Raw genomic sequence first — 12,229 nt, 5'->3', positions numbered from 1 at the left:
AAGACAATGAGAGAGTTTCTTACCACACATATAAATATCCCACCTGGAAATACTTAGCTCTAACAGCATTCACTGTGCAGCTACCATGTAACAAAGCTTTATGATGAATCCTGCAATTCCCATCTATCTACTTACATATGAGTATATAACTACCATGGTTGCACCGGGGGCCTCCCACAGCAACTGGGCAAATTTTGTTCAATGTCAGTAGCAGACTTTTTTTTTTTTTTTTTTTTTTTTTCCTTGAATGACACCCGTAAAACACTTACCCATGAAGATTAGCTGCTGGTGGAGCAGTAAACAGTGGTTGAAGCCGCTGTGGCTATTTCAGGTATGATGGACAGCGAACAACTTGGACAGTGAACAACTCCTGATACAGCTATGGAGCCCTTAATGCCAGTTTTTTTTTTTGGAGAAAAAAACTTTTTTTTTTTTTTTTTTTTTTTTTCTTTCACCTATACAGCTTCTGTCAAAATTAATAGGAGTTACATGCATATAGCGATGGGCTGTCTTTTGGTGGGCTAGGTGGGGGTTACAGTTTATACCTGGAAAAGGAAGAGTAATAGACAAACAGCAAATCCTCAGTTCAGTTTAGAAATCCTTATTCTCCTTTTCTAAGTACTCATTTCATTCTCACGGTTTGGTGTTTTTCTGCCTTCAGTCTGTGGCAGTGATGTTGAATGCTGATAAGACCATTTGTGGTGCAGCCTCTGAAACTCATTCAGGTACTGAACAAACACATGGTCTTTTCCTTGCAATACATAATAGCAACTTGCCTCTTTATACACACCTCTGGCCAAATACCACCTCAGTAACAACATTATAAACCCCCAAAAATGCCACTTCTGTTAGCAAATATGGCACAGGATTTGCAGAGGGAAGGTGAAGAGTGTATGCAGCAATGCTGCAATAAACCGAGTTACCTATGTTAACATCATATCTAAAAGTAAACATGTTTTCCAATGATACATATATGCAACTGGCAGGTTCCTATTGGTACTTTAATTAATATTTGTTAAAGTTGGTCTTGTATACTATATCTTTAGCTACCTGAACTTAAGTCTGTCATCAGGCAAAACTTATATAAGAATACTGCATAATAATAAATAATTTCCTGAGATTTGATATTCATTGATATATTCTCATATTAAATACAAGCAAGAATTATTGCTGTTGTGTAGCCCTCATGATTTATTCAGGCCAGTAATGGGAAAGACTGCAAAGGCCTAGTTTTAATGGGACTGGCAGGGAGGCATTTATCCGACTGCATGGAGAAGAGGCAGTGCTTGCCCAAGGTCCAATAAAACTCTAGATCAACCATGAATGAATCATACATTAAGTTTAAGCAGAGATACCATATTTCAGATGTGAAAGGATTCAATACGTCCTGATTTTGTACTGATCAAAACTTGGCTGGTTTCTGTCAGTGTAAGGCAGGGGATCTGAACAAAAGACACCCACATAAAAGTAAATCTAGCAGAGAGAATACATAAAATAAATGGTGTGTTAGCTGAGTATAGTCCTCCAAAATGGATTAAGGGATCAGGTCAGCCAGTGCCTCCAGACAACTTCTCAAATCTGAAATACCCTGGTGTTCACTGTCAGTAAATGTCCTGGTGGAGGCTTCTTAAAAAATGGGAACCCTAACTGATCATCCCCTCTGGAAATGTACATAAAAGTCACAGAAACAGTTTAAAAAATAATAATAGAAGAATAGGTTATTTACAAGTCAGTCTTTGACCAAAGGCCAAATCTCCATCTACTGATGTGGAGTGGCAGTTCTTTAAACCTTAGGCTAAAATGTTACTGTATTCCCAAGCTTTAAATATTTTTCCTTTGAAATGTGGAGTTTAAAACCCTCAATAAAGTATGCATGCACAGCCTTCATACTGAAATCCAAATCTGAAGTGCTTGCTCCACAAAGCATTTTGTATTACACACCTGGGGCATAACATACATGAAAGGCTCTATATGGTTCACCTCCCCTCCCCATATAACCTTGTATTTTTTTAATCTTTTCACTTAGTGAGAACAGAAAGATCACTTGTAAAGATTACAGTAAAAAATACAGAATCTAGAAAATGGCATTTTTTTTTGCTTTAGGAGTAAACAGGGGGTGGTTAAATCTGATTGTTTATCTCAAACTTTATACCAGCTTTGCCGTGGGCTTGTTCACAGATCTTTTCTCCTGCCATCAGGACGAGCCACAGAGCCTACATCTGCACAAGCATATGTCCCAGTATTGGGTCCTAGGGGTTCCCCTTGCAAATAATGTCCCAGCCCCTGCAGATGGGACTATGCAGCAAAACCAACTGAAGCAAACAGTGACAGTTAAGATACTAAACTGAGAAATGGAGAACAGGAAGAGTGGTTTAACAAAACAGTGAGCTGACATTCTCTTCCAACTTAAAGCTAAAGTTCATTCACTCCAAAAATAACCAAACCACAACCAACAATAGCAAAAAAACAAAACAAAAAAAACCAAAAAAACAGCAATAACAACAACATCAATAAAAAAAAAAAACAAAAAAACCCTGTTGATGTGCAATTAATTTAGAATAGACATGTACAACTTAATCTTGGTTATAACATATTTTTGGCTATTAGTAGGTTGCTAATGCACAAGTCTTTCCCAGCCCAAAGACCATTAAGGAAACACATAACAGAACTTAAAATTTCAGCTGGTAAAAAAAATAATAATAATAATAAAAAATTAACCATGTCAAGAACTAGCATGACAATCCTGCTTTTTGCTCTGTTCCTAATCACAGGACAGACATGACACCATATGCCACTGCATTGGCTCAGCCTCGTAATAATACAGTGTTGACAAAGCTAAGATGTGCTATGTGGTGCTAGGCATGCAGGCTGTTTGTTTCAGCCCAGGTGATTTTGCCTGTTTCAGTCTTTGCTGTGGTGCAGAAGTTGTCCTACTCCTGGTAGAGCAGAAAAAAAATTGGGAATGGGACTTTATATCCATTGGCATTCCCTGCCAACTGGCTGCAAATTACTTTAAAAACTAGAGCAATAAGAAAAAAAGATCAAAATCAGCAGCAGGCTGCAACTGACTAGAATTCAGTGAGGCTCAGGGTGGGAACGAGATAGCTGTAAACCACCTTTGCTCCTCTCCTAATTTACTGCTGATCTTGTTCCAGTTTAAATTGGAGAATCCTGACGGCTGCTCTGAGTTATAAGACTTGCCAGCGTTCTCAAGAGGTTTTATTCTCTCTGCTGTTTGTGAAGTGAAAGTCACGCAAGGAAAGTATCTTGTGTCAGTCACGGGTCTGGGATTCCTTTGTTGCTGGCATTTACTTAAACTTTTATACTGTTTTAATATTTCACAACTAACATGTGAAAAGGACAATAACAATTAAATTAAAGCAAATAAACTGGTTGGTTTTAGATGTACCTTATTGGCCCCTGTCCTTCCACTCATTTCTTAATGATTTTGCCACTGAACTGTCAAACACATGATTAAAGAAAGGTGGCTGCTAAAAATCCTAATGGTGATGAATTTGATCCTGAGTACTCTGTTCCTCCTACTCAACACAAATGTTAAGCAATTAATTCTTAGCCATGACTTATACCAGTGTCAATTAAAGTGGGGTCTGGCACAGGAATTTTTGAAAGTCAAAAATACAATATCTTGTAGGGTGTCAGCACATGGTGCATTTTTTTATGTTTTTCTTTATTTTTTATTTTTATTTTTATTTTTTATTTTTTTTTGATCCAAAGAAAACCTAAAATATCTAAATGAAATGGATAAATCTGGGAAAGAGGAATAGCATGAAGTTTAAGAAGACAGTTGGTCAGAAAACTTTTCTGGTAACTTTTGTGCTATTTTTATTGGATAACATAGAGCCATGAAAGATATGGTCTCTTAATTTGATCATCGTTTCTGTGTGCAGATGAAATACAACTTTGCTTTTGCTGCTGCACTCCTATGCCTCTTCTCAGCACTGAGAACAGTTCATTATCCAGTTTTGTGCTTGTGCTCTAATTCACAAAATCATATAAGCACACACCTAAAAGTACTTTTTCAGAAAAGTGTTAGCACATCTGTGGTTTTATGCCTCTTTAAAATGCAGTGCTTTCAGCGTGGTTTAAGTCCTTTTTTCTTTTCTCACTATTAAGGAAGTTCCATGATCAGGGATGCTCTCAGGAATATACCAGATTCTGAATGTCATTGGCTTGTTGATAGGTTTTGAGTAGCTGGGCACCAGCATATCCTCTAGCAGAATATCCCTCCCAGTTTCTGGATTACCAACTGCGAGCTGCTTCTCATGTTGTCTGAATGAAAAATGAAACATAGAATTTATCTTTTATACTACTGTTAACTCCCTGTTTTTGTTAGATTTGGTTAAATCATAAGAAATACATATAAATTAATATTTCACAATTGGAAGCATTTGTGGAAGCTGAGTGATGTGGGAATCACTTCCTTATTTATGCGATTGTTTTATTTTAGAGATTAAAAAAAACACTTAATTCATCCTCACCAAACTCTTACGAAAGGCTCTAAAAGAGTCAATCTTCTGGAACTTCTGTTCATGTCTCTTAAAGAAATAATCATACTTTACACTTCTATAGCACCCTACATGTGAGGAAGTCAAAAAAAGGCGAAGAAGAGCAGATTCCCAAGATTTTGACAGAAGAAACCAGAGATATTCTCATGGGATTCGGAGAGATGCCGAGCAGGGATAGAAAATAAAAAGAGTGAGAAGATATTTTTTCAGGTTCTGCATCTTAGCGAAAATAGAAGTTCTCTTGGGGGACTTCTCTGAAACTTGTCACAAAACTGCGATCTAGCCATCCTAGGCTAATGACAGTCATCAATGAAACTTTATTTTCTTTCAACTGTCAGGTTGAAGAAATAGCTAAAAGCAAGAGTGGAAAGCTATATTCTTTTTTATTTTCAGATTTTTGGGTTACTATTACCTGATGACGATCATTTTGCAGAAGGTATTCAATTGATGTTGTAACAGAATTTGCAAGGGCAACCGATGTGTCGTGATTATGGTAGTTTCAGGAAAATCTATGAGGTTACACTAAGTAGTAATAATTTTAAATATTTCTGTCTAGATGATAAGGAAAGTTCTTTAATTATGAGAAACTCACAGCTTCTTGGAAGTTCTGCCTCTATGTTGACACCATTACAAATTAAACAACTTCTACATTGACTTAAAATAGTATGAGAAATTATTGTCCCTTTTCCAACATTTTGAAGGATAATTTCAGAACTCAGTTCATATCTGAGATTTTACAGTAAAAGTAATTCAGACAATAGGTGTATGAACACAGCTACTGGACCTTTCTAAAACATCTCGTAGTCTACATATGCTACAAAGGGTTTCAGATTTTTTAAACTTAGTGATGCTATAACAAGTTTAAAAAAAAGGATTTCCTTAATTAATCCATCACTTAAAAAGTTTACTATTCCAAAAATATTTTTAACATCACCATTTTTAACAGATGTTACAATACAGAAAATTTCTATAAATATGTATACTGAAAATTTTTGAACTGAACATTGGTCTTAACCACCTGTTTGAGAAATAATATTTATGTACAAATGTGTATTTGATTTAACAATATTATCCTACAGTCACATTTTATGTCACAAAAAAGTTAAATTAAAATTTTACGTTTTCTTTATGAGATGTTTCTTAATTTTAAAGTTAAAATAAAATGATAAATTATTTCAGCTACTCTGTAACTTGCAGTATATAATATAAAACATATGACTCTAAAAGACATCAAACAGGCTGCCCCTGCAAGTACTGCTTGATTCTTCCAAGGTTAGTTGCATTGGGAGTTGGGATTTGTTTCAAGCTTATGTAGTTCTAAAGGCAAGATGTCAAATTTGTCTGGGTTTGAGTTCTGAATTCTGGAAGAAAAAGAAAAAAAAAAAAATTTTGCTTTTGGGACATCTGTCTGTGCCCCTGTCCTGTATCACTGAGGGGGATTGAAGTGCCCTGCGTAACCACTGTGGCATAAGATCTCATTGGTACACTGCTTCTGGGGAGTTACAGGTTTTGCCAGAAGCCTGGTTGCCAGCACAGGCACAGAGCTCTGGAGAAGTGCTCTTTGATATGTTTCAGTACATTAACTCTGTTTTATTAGTGCATGGAAATGGAAGAGGCCTGCGTGAGAACCCTCCAGAACATCACCGTGTTAGATGTGTGCACGTTCATCCCAACAGCTACTTGCCAGCAGAACGAAGAACCAATGAAGACTTCCAGTGTGGTGGAAGGCATACCCTTTTCAAATATCCTCTAAATGAGTGCTATTTCTTTGGTGTTTTATCTTCATTTATTTATATATTTATTTAGAGCCTGCAATTTTTGCAAGCTGTTTCTCTTAATTCCTTTTTTTTCTTTTACTTGTACCAAATTCAACATCGGTTACAATAGATTATCAGTCAGTCATAAAAGAACTGGCATTTGGCTTTACTGAAATGCCTAACCTCCTTCTCACCCATTTTTGCTAGGCTTTTGTGGCCTCTGGAGGTGTGAGCTGTCATGGGATGGAAAGGCTTTTGTGATCTTAGGTTTTACAGATGGGCTATTTGGAGAGTATCAAGCCAGTTTTCACGCTTGCTACATCACACTGATTGGTGTAAGAAATAATGGTCATTTTCCCCTCCATAACTGTTGTCTTTTTCAGTTTCTTTGCTCCTGGGTCTTTCCCTTCAATGGGCACATATCTCCAGTCTGCTTCCAGACTCGTATTTTTTTCTCTTTCCATGCTTAACAGGGAATGCTCAGCTTGGATGGGACAACCTGGTCTGGTGGGAGGTATGTTTGCCCATGGAAGGGGGGTTGGAACTAGATGAGTAAGGTCCCTTCCAACACAAAACATCCTATGATGTTCATCCACACTCTCTAAGCACGACTCTGTCAGAAAGCTTGCCTCCACTCCTACAGCTCAGGGAAGTGATAATATTGGGGTATTAATTTGTACTGAATTCTTCATGAGCAAATCAGGTGAGAGCACTGCATTGATGACATTTTCACAGATAAAATAATCTTGTATTACCTCAAGTGCTCTGAGGCCCGTACAGGAAAAACAATGCAGAACTGGCAAGTTTTGTTTTGCTGCTATTATTCCTGCTGCTACTACTTTTTCTGCTGCTGTTTTTAGACCCAAGTACTCAGCCACCTCTGAATTTCATCATTTTCCATACATGATCATTTGCATGAAGATGAAGTTCAGAGATCAATAAAAATTACTTTCCCATGGTGGTTCTTGAAACATTGGTTCATTTATAAATATGATGGGAAATACTGAGGTAAAAATGTGCTGGAGGCAAGTAAACTTAGTTAAGAGTAATTAGAATTAAATTCAGGTTAATTTTGTCTGAGGGCACTTGGGCTGCTGCTGACCCTGTTCTTCTCTTCCTTCTGCACTGCCATTTGCTCACTGGCCCCAAATGCTTGTATTAGCTGGGGAGGGGTTTAGCAGACTCAGACACTCCTTAGCTGTGCAGACAGGGTTAAAACATGTCCAATGAATGGAACATGGAGCTTCAAAAAGCAGCCAGGAGATTGAGGGGTTGTTGCTACTTCTTGCCAGAGCCCAGGTTCAGAGGACTCTCCCTGAACTCAGCCTTTGCCTGGCAGACGTTATTTGGGGTTTACACACTGCCCAACAATTGGGTGAATACTGGTAGATCTTTCCAGATCTTTCCACACTATCCTGCCATTTCTACATTCCTCTTTGATCTCCTCAGCCACAGTACTTCAGATAGAGACCTGGTACTTCAGAGCTGCAAGTGTTGTGTCACTGTTGTTTCACCAGTGCTGAAACTTTAGTCCCGGAATATGTTCCTTAGGGCTCAGTATTTCTCAGCATTTGCCACACAAGTTATATTCAGGCATGACACTGCAATCAGTAGCAAGAAGCACAGAAAAGCTTCAGAAGCATGAATTTCCAAGGAAACAGGAAAATTTTCTTCCAGTGTTATTCAGCAAACTCTCACCTGTGTCTTACTGGGGTCTTGAGGCTGCACTGACTGAGGTCCCCTGAGCGGTGACATTAATTCTGAATGGGCTGAAATCTTACCCCTGCTCATCCCATACCCCAGAACACAGGAAGATCCTTGATATTGATAGTTTGGATCCCAGAGGTAGGAGACAGATCTCAAATTTTCTGAAACTGACATTGGTTGTATAAAGATAAAACCTACCAATGGACATGTGCAAAACCAAAATCACATGGAGCTCTCGTCTTCCTTAGTTGCTGTCATCTACTTAGGGCATGTTTAAAAGAGCATCATTTGTCCTCCTACCACGGACTTAAGAGGCAGCAGGAACATTGTGCAAGAGCTGAACCCTTTCTACCATGTGTTCACATAGAGAAGAGGCCTCTGAAATAAATGATGGTTACCAGTAAGGGCCAACTGAAATAAAACACTTCTCAAGCCTCAGACTAAACAGAGGAAGAAATATGCTAGATCCCCGTTAAGTGTTTATCCAGATATGATACAAAGATTTTGTGTGAACAAATATCTAGTGAATCCAGAGATTAAATGAAATTTTTCAGGTGACCTGAATAGAAGAAAAAAGAGTAGATCAGTTAAAAATTGATTAAAAAAAAAGAAACTAACCCAAAATATCTTTCAAAAAACAGCCAAGCATCTGACAAAGATAACTGAATTAGTTAAAAGAGATAATCTGATGAAAAACATAATTATGTTGCCCCAAGCTTCTCTGTTTATCAATTTTCTTTTGTACACTTTCCATATACGCTTTTCCTTATAACTCAGTAGATCCTTCCCAATAGTTTAAGCATTTTTTGAGCTAATATCTACCTTTCCTGCATTTTTCCATGGCCTAGTATTTTCTCATATTTTTGTCACAGATTTTTAATGCAGCAGTCTGCAGTTACAGCACCGAGAATGAGAGAGTCTATATCCCCTTCACAAGTGCTCTGAAATACAAAGGTTCCTCTCTCATTTTTAGTTTATTTATTTATTTTTTTGCTATTTTTTTTTCTAATGTAAAGTTTTCGTGGTTTCAGATCAGCAACCATGAGCTTTTGAATGGCAAATTCAAGAGTTGGACCAGTACAAATATATATATATATAATATATATATATATATTCTCATTACACACACACATATGAGTAATTAATAATACGTTACAATTAATTGCAGTGGGTGTCTGGCCGCATAGCTCTTAATTCCTAGATGCCATCAGAGGGTTTGCGTGCTCGTTTCATCTACATTAGGAGACCTGTCAGGAGTTATATGCAGCCCTTTCTGTCTGGTGGTTTGTACAGATGACGATGTGCACATACCCTGCCAGAGAATCAAATGTTTTTCTTCTCCTTGGGGTGACCATTGTCTCCAGCTGGTTCTATACAGGATGAGTCATTAATTAAACCCGGATTCTTTGCAAGTGGCCTGTTGCAGGGCTGTGGTTTGTTCTTGCTGGTTCTGCTCCTGTGAACAATATTTTGGGGGAGTTCAGGCTGACGTTATTTTTATGATTTCACATTTTCTTCACTCTTCCTTCTGCCACAAGTATTCCTCTAAGAGACAGAAAGTGAAAGGCTTGGTTAAGAAAAACACAGCCACCTCCAAAGTGCTAAAACTGCAATAAACCCATCATCTCTAACAACAGCGGAGCATGAAAAGATAAAAAACAGCCTGCCAAGAATGTAGTAACCACCCATTCACTTTTAAATGCTCTCCACACTTCAATGCACAGACCTAATTACTTTTCTGCATTCCCAAATCCACTTTGCAGCGCTGCAATCAGAAACCTGGCGTTAAAATATTTTAGACTCTAAGGATCAAGACTAATTATGGGCCTAAGCTGCACCTTTTGGTTTCCCCACAGACCAGCCGGCCCCCTCCCCCAGCCTCTCCACCCCCTTCTCTTCTGTGGGACACTTTAAAGTATGCTCCACTAGAAGAAAGGCTGTCCAGCCTCAGTCGGGGGTGAAGTAAAGAGAGAATAAAACAAAAAGCAACTCAGTTCAATTCAGTAAGCTTCAATGAGGCTGGTATATTTAATGCGAGCCCAGGGTTAGCCTACAGAATTGCGGCAGAATGCAATATTCTCAACAAAAAAAGATGTGTTTAAAGTCGGGCAAGGCCCCATAAGGCTGTTGTTGGTGTTTAAGCAGTACACCAAGGTATTTAGCTCTGAGGGTTTCTAAACATTCCAGCTGAGAATAAAACCGCAGCTTTACAGTAGCTTCTTAAAGGTTTGGGGGGCTGGGAATGTTCCCTCCCCCTTGTATTGAAAAGTCAATAAACAGTAGGAAAGATCATGTCATAACAAAGATGAAGCCACCTATTACAGGGTATAGTGATGGCTAATGGCGCTATCAGAGGGACTAATCCCATATATTAAATGGCGTAATTGTTATAATAATATCACGGTTATTAGAACACCCAAGTGTGGGGCATTTTTCATTTCGTGCAATGTGAAGCCGCCGTGGACCATCCACCCTTCCCGTGCCAAGCAGTTGCTGAAACATGGAAATATTAGATAATGGCACCACTGACTTGGGCAGCAGCCTATGCCCCCAAAGCATTTTCTGCTACATGCATCTGACGTTTCATGGCATTTACCATGCCACTTTGGGTAATTTTCTCTGGAGCTGCATTCCCAGAAAGCTTTCATTCATGCTAAACAATTATCTGCAAAAGTTGGCACTAGTGTCTTACCTCCGTGAAGCACTTTTAGTTCCACTTATTAAATACTAACAATAATAATAATAATAAAAAAGTGGCATATCGGTTTCAAAGGAAATTCCCGAAACAGGGCTGTAGGAAGCAGTCGTGATGGTGTAGTTACTTTATGGAAACTTCAGTGCTCAGTTGGAAATCTGGCAAGCTGCCTGGGACTGGATCCAACTAACCTGGTACAGACACAGGTTCTCCAGACAGGCATGGCCATGTCTCCGGGCACTGATGGCATCAGGGGGTTACCTCAATGAGACCAAAAACATGGGACTTATTCTGACATGGTCTGATGTGGGGTTCAAACACGGGATTTTGCTCTATTTGGTATGGTTTTGGCAGGGAGGGACTGGTGTAAGGTGGCAAGCCTACTCCAATGACCATAATGAGAAAAAAAAAAAAAAGGAAATAAAAGAAAAAACAAACAACAGTGGAAATATTTAGTTCTCTCAAGTCTCACTCTCTTCACTGATATACATTATGATAGACTCAGATGACTGCAAATCCCGTAGTTATGGGCACATAAATATTTTAAGCCCTGGTCCAGTTTAGGATAATCAAAATTAAACAGTCATCTGCAGCTGCTGTGACGAGGGGAAGGGTTAAAACAACAAGGCGTTTTACAGGGCGATAGTTCACATGGAGGTTTAAGAAAAATAATAAGGGAGTTAGTAGAGAGCATGCACATTGGCTTGCAACTACCAATTAACCCTCCTTGTTAGATAGGTAATTTATTCCACTCAGCAGCATCAAATATCAGACAAAAAGGTGGCCAAAACAGTAATTATCTTTGTGGAATTCAAAGGAATGAAAGCCATAATTCCTAAGAAATAAAAACAGAGTTCTTTTCACAGTATATGCTTCATCTAAAGACTGTAATAAGAGCCAGGCCCTAGCTGTGACCCTTTACACTTCAAGGTGAAAAAGTAGGTTAAAGAAAGTAATGGCAATAATCACGGGGCTTTTCTACATAAAACAGTCTCTGAGTGGAGGTCAAAGATCAAACACTCAGGGCACTACCTGCGTCACACAAAGATCTCTTCCACAATAGAAATGAAGAGCAGGACTGGCAGGAAAGAACAATAAGACTAATCAATTCTAAAATTATTAGGAAAAGAAGAAAAGAAAAAGAAAGAAAAAAATCAAAAAAGCAGATTTTGAAGGTCTGGATTAGATTAAAAATAATCACACCCATTCTCTCCTTTTTTTTTTTTTTTTTTTTTTTTTTTTTTTTTTTTTAATAACTTTGAGGATTTCCTGCACTTCACAGAAAACTTCTATTGGGAATGAATGTTAAATATTTCCATTTCATCTTCATCCCCACCTACCATCTACATTCTTTTGCACCATCTGAAACGGACTTTAAATTTTTTTTGAAACCGTTTGGACACTATGACAGAGAAGTGACCCGTATCTATTGGGATTTTTTTTAATGATTTTTATTTATTTATCTATTTATTGTTATTAAACAATTGGATGATTCTTCTTCCATAAAAGGTTAGATCCCCAATCTGAGCTTGCATGACTTATGA

General features: G+C 38.1%; 1 long non-coding RNA gene across 3 annotated transcripts in view; it reads left to right on the top strand.

Annotated features, from left to right (window-relative positions):
• The window catches only part of LOC118156013, an 86,132-nt gene extending 82,724 nt beyond the window's left edge, over positions 1-3,408 (top strand). For all 3 annotated transcript variants that reach the window (XR_004746107.1, XR_004746108.1, XR_004746109.1), the window contains one exon: positions 3,156-3,408. This is a non-coding gene — a long non-coding RNA (uncharacterized LOC118156013). The remainder of the gene's footprint in view (positions 1-3,155) is intronic.
• Positions 3,409-12,229: the final 8,821 nt, after the last annotated feature.

The sequence above is a fragment of the Oxyura jamaicensis genome, chromosome Z, assembly GCF_011077185.1.
Source record: "Oxyura jamaicensis isolate SHBP4307 breed ruddy duck chromosome Z, BPBGC_Ojam_1.0, whole genome shotgun sequence".
NCBI classification, from domain to species: domain Eukaryota; kingdom Metazoa; phylum Chordata; class Aves; order Anseriformes; family Anatidae; genus Oxyura; species Oxyura jamaicensis.
The sequence above is the reverse complement of the archived record's forward strand: the minus strand, read 5'-3'. Positions and strand labels throughout refer to the sequence as shown.